The sequence below is a fragment of the Limulus polyphemus genome, unplaced genomic scaffold (assembly GCF_000517525.1).
Source record: "Limulus polyphemus unplaced genomic scaffold, Limulus_polyphemus-2.1.2 Scaffold7435, whole genome shotgun sequence".
NCBI classification, from domain to species: Eukaryota; Metazoa; Arthropoda; class Merostomata; order Xiphosura; family Limulidae; genus Limulus; species Limulus polyphemus.
Genome location: NW_013673045.1, coordinates 20,232 through 24,589, shown reverse-complemented (window position 1 = coordinate 24,589; position 4,358 = coordinate 20,232). Strand labels below are relative to the sequence as shown.

General features: G+C 32.5%; 1 long non-coding RNA gene across 1 annotated transcript in view; it reads right to left on the bottom strand.

The window, feature by feature from the left end:
• Positions 1–838: 838 nt before the first annotated feature.
• Positions 839–4,358, bottom strand: part of LOC111089806 — a 14,995-nt gene continuing 11,475 nt past the window's right edge. Inside the window, exon 2 of the long non-coding RNA XR_002613985.1 lies at positions 839–2,462. This is a non-coding gene — a long non-coding RNA (uncharacterized LOC111089806). The remainder of the gene's footprint in view (positions 2,463–4,358) is intronic.

The following is a 4,358-nucleotide window of genomic DNA, read 5'->3' as shown; positions in this document are numbered from 1 at the left end:
TATTACAGACCCTACTGGGGAGAAAATACTTTTTATAAACTCTAGATTTACTGCAATGTTACTTATACATTATGTTGTATTTGTTGTACGCATATATATATTGAAGAAACAGAAAATTTAGGTTTAAGAATAGATTTATATAAATCTCTCGTCAAAAATGTAAATAATTACCTGTTAACAAACGCATTATGAGAAAATACCATACTTATTTTCATTTTGGTATTCTTGTGAAAATTAGATATTATTTTGTGAAAATTATTTCTTTAATACATTTAAAACCACATTGAATGTTAGATAGTTTAACACATATATAAACTTTAAGGTCAAAGAAATGTGGGAAGTTTTTATCATTAAGTAAATCTTATCAGAAAGTGTGTTAATTTTGGAAATTCAAAAAAGTTCTTGAAGACACGAAACCAGTATTTTTATCTGTTTGTTTTAAATTGATAATAATATAGAGTTCTTAAAATATTATAAAGATTTTTTCCATTTTATCGATCATTTCACTGAGCAGAATATATATATTTTCTTGTAGATAATTATATATTTCTGTTATTTTGGAAAAGTCCTGAGTAATCTCCTAGCCGACATTACCTTCTCTTGAAATTAAACATTTTATAAGAGACATAATATTTCGAGCTTAAGTTTTACGTATTAACATTAAAGTTGTGAAGCACTTGTTTATATATATACATATGTGTAGTGCTTCTGAATTTATATAGAAAAAAGATCTTAACAACTACTTGCTTAGTTTATAAAATGTAATTGAAAAGTTGTTAAATAATAGGTAATTTAATCTTGCTCTGTTGTTACGAAAAAATAATGAGACAAACAATGGTAACAATGAAACAGAAATCTTTATGCAATACTCACACAAGCACGTGTCAGTGAATTTGTTACTAAGAGCAATATTTTAAATTTCGTATATTTTCGACCAACAACTGTCTTTGTAGCAGATATCAAAGTCCAAACTACGTGAAGGAAAATGGACTAATGACAACCAATAAGCTTATGAAACGCATCACGACGTGTTGTCACAAATCCAACATCCAGCGTTGACTTATCATGGTGTTGTCAGAATGGAGCCAGGATAAAAACTGGAAAAACTTTTATTCTGTTCGAAAAAGGACGCTGCCAGATCTATGTAACTTTCACTACGGCCAGATAACTGGCTATGGTATAGAAGGGTGAGGAAAATACTACACAAGTAGGTCTATTCCATTTATCCTAACGAACTACAACAGTAACACGCAAGTTTGTGATTGATGATCTGCTTCACTTTTGGTAAGGATGGAGGTTGGGTGAAAGGAATGGATAATTATGACTAGCTAGATTAGTATATTAGGGTAAAGGTTGAGTGACAGGAATGGATAATTCTGACTGGCTAGATTAGTATATTAGGGTAGAGGTTGAGTGAAAGGAATGGATAATTATGACTAGCTAGATTAGTATATTAGGGTAAAGGTTGAGTGACAGGAATGGATAATTCTGACTGGCTAGATTAGTATATTAGGGTAGAGGTTGAGTGAAAGGAATGGATAATTCTGACTGGCTAGATTAGTATATTAAGATGGAGGTTGAGTGACAGGGATGGATAATTCTGACTGGCTAGATTAGTATATTAGGGTAGAGGTTGAGTGAAATGATTGGATAATTCTGACTGGCTAGATTAGTATATTAAGGTAGAGTTTGGGACAGGGATGGATAATTCTGACTGGTTAGATTAGTATATTAGGGTGGAGGTTGGGTCAAAAGGAATGGATAATTCTGACTAGCTAGATTCGTATATTAGGGTGGAGGTTGAGTGAAAGGAATGGATAATTCTGACTAGCTAGATTAGTACACTAGGGTAGAATTTGGGACAAGGATGGATAATTCTGATTGGTTAGATTAGTATACTAGGGTAAAGGCTGAGTGAAAAGAATGGATAATTCTGACTGACTAGATTGGTATATTAAGATGGAGGTTGGGTGACAGGGATGGATAATTCTGACTGGCTAGATTAGTATATTAAGATAGAGGTTGGGTGAAAGGAATGGATACTTCTGACTGGTTAGATTAGTATATTAAGATGGAGGTTGAGTGAAAGGAATGGATAACTCTGAATGGCTAGATTAGTACATTAGGGTGGAGGTTGAATGTAAGGAATGGATAATTCTTAATGGCTAGATTAGTATATTAGGGTGGAGGTTGAATGAAAGGAATGGATACTTCTGACTGGCTATATTTGTATATTGTCCTTCTTAACAGAGTTGCTTCTTGCATGAACAAAGTTTGTTCACTGTGCTCTCCAAAGGAATGATACAGTTTTAGTGTTTCACGGTTTGTTTTGAAACATTCAGGCTTGGACTTTGGGCGTGTTCACAAATGTAGGATCCAAAAGCTGTAGGTAGCTGACACAAGCGGTAGAACATGTCCTATACAATATACCGGAATCATGGAGTGAGAAGCAGAATCTTTAACTAAAGAAGAACAAACAAACATAAAATAGCATTAGAAATAGTTTCGATCTGTCCTTCTGTTTGTTTTTATGCAACTTATTAAACCTATCTGCTTATATGTTTTCATCGGATTCTATATATTTGTTTCTGTTTAATATTTTATCTGTACCACTCTTTAAAACAATCACAATAATAGTTTTTGGGGGAAATCTTATGAAACTATTTTACATATTAAGACTTGTTTACATCCTAAAACTAGATTTTGATGAATCATTCAGGCACATAACGTTGAGTATTATTTGTACAGAGAGCAAATAAATTTTATTTTTCTCTCTTTATCTGTAGCTATAGAAATTATCTTCAGTACCGTTACATTTAATCTTCTCTGTCAAATTCTGTCTTGTTAGGCGAGTAAACACACAAAAGTGGTTTTATACACGAAATTACTTTATCTTCAGAGTTCATGAGAAACACTCTTTGTGTTCGATACCTACCACTATTAACATTAGAACATTTTTATTTTTAAATATTTGCTACTTGGGTATGTTTTCTTTTCGTCAGAATAAACCATAAAATATTCAGTTTATAGGCCTAAAGAAATATCTTTAATTCACTCTCCAAACCAGTACTATAGTCTACTGTAGAACCATTATCGAGTGAAACAATAGATTAGATTTATACGTCTTTCACGGATTCTTTCTTCTTTTAATTCAAATTACACGTTCTGGTGACAAAAATTAAAAATTCACATATAATATTCAGTACACGAAGATATATTATCACGACAACATATTAGACAATCCAAACATATAAAGATTACACAATAATTATTCTAATATTAACATGTAAGGGAAAGAGAGTGTAATACAACACCAAGTCATTTCCTTCAATGATATAAAAAAGAAAAAACGACTTTAGACAATTTTTCTAAGACGAAGAGTTCTAAGATAATGAAGTCAAAAACAAAGCTGTGCTTGCTTTTTATGAGGACTTGAACGACTACTAAACTCAAATTGAAATTTTGTTTTCGTTCTTGTAATACTTTCGTCAAAGCTAATTTTTCTATTTAGTTACAAATTGGTCATAAAATAAGATTCTAAAATTTTTTATCTCTTGATACGAAATTCAAAATAATTTTTATCTTATTTCAGTATTATTCGGAAACTTTAACTTTCAGAAAAATCCCGGTTTACAAAGGTTCAATGCGTTATATTAAAACTATTTTGGAGCCTCATTAAGTAGGTAGAGTTCTAGCGACGACCTCACATATTGACAACAACCCTATAGTGTAATTCCATTGCAAAAAGCTTCGTCATAAGGTTGTCATGTCTAAAGCACACTATTCCTTTCCGCTTGCTTTCCATAGTACATCTATGGTACGAGGACAACAATTCCCCGTACCCATTTCAACAGTCAGATTGCACAGAAATACTCTGGTGACTTGACAGTATGTCTTCGTATGGAAGAACTTAAATACATATTTCTTTCTTCAGCTGACTGAGGTATGTGATGGTTGAACAGATTTGTCATGGAAGAAACATGTGTAGACGTAAGTTGTGTATCTTTCCCAGACACACATTCTTTTTTTTTATGTTGTAGACTGTCACCTGGGACTTCACTTTGCTTACTATTCCTTTCTGGATGGTCTTGCTACCCCAAGTTGATCCATATTCCTGATATTTTCCAATGCCATTAAGTACAAGAGATATCCCCGTATTGGAGATTCTAAATCCCCGATTTGAACACATCCTTGTGATCTGAGTTTATAAGTATTTTGCGTCGGAAAGGGCTGTTATATATTGCCATCACACTACCTGCATAACTCCAAGCAACGTCACAATATAATTTTGATATATATATATTGTAGGCAGATTTTGTTAAACAAGACCGATGTCTGTAGGTTTACTTTCTTCTTAG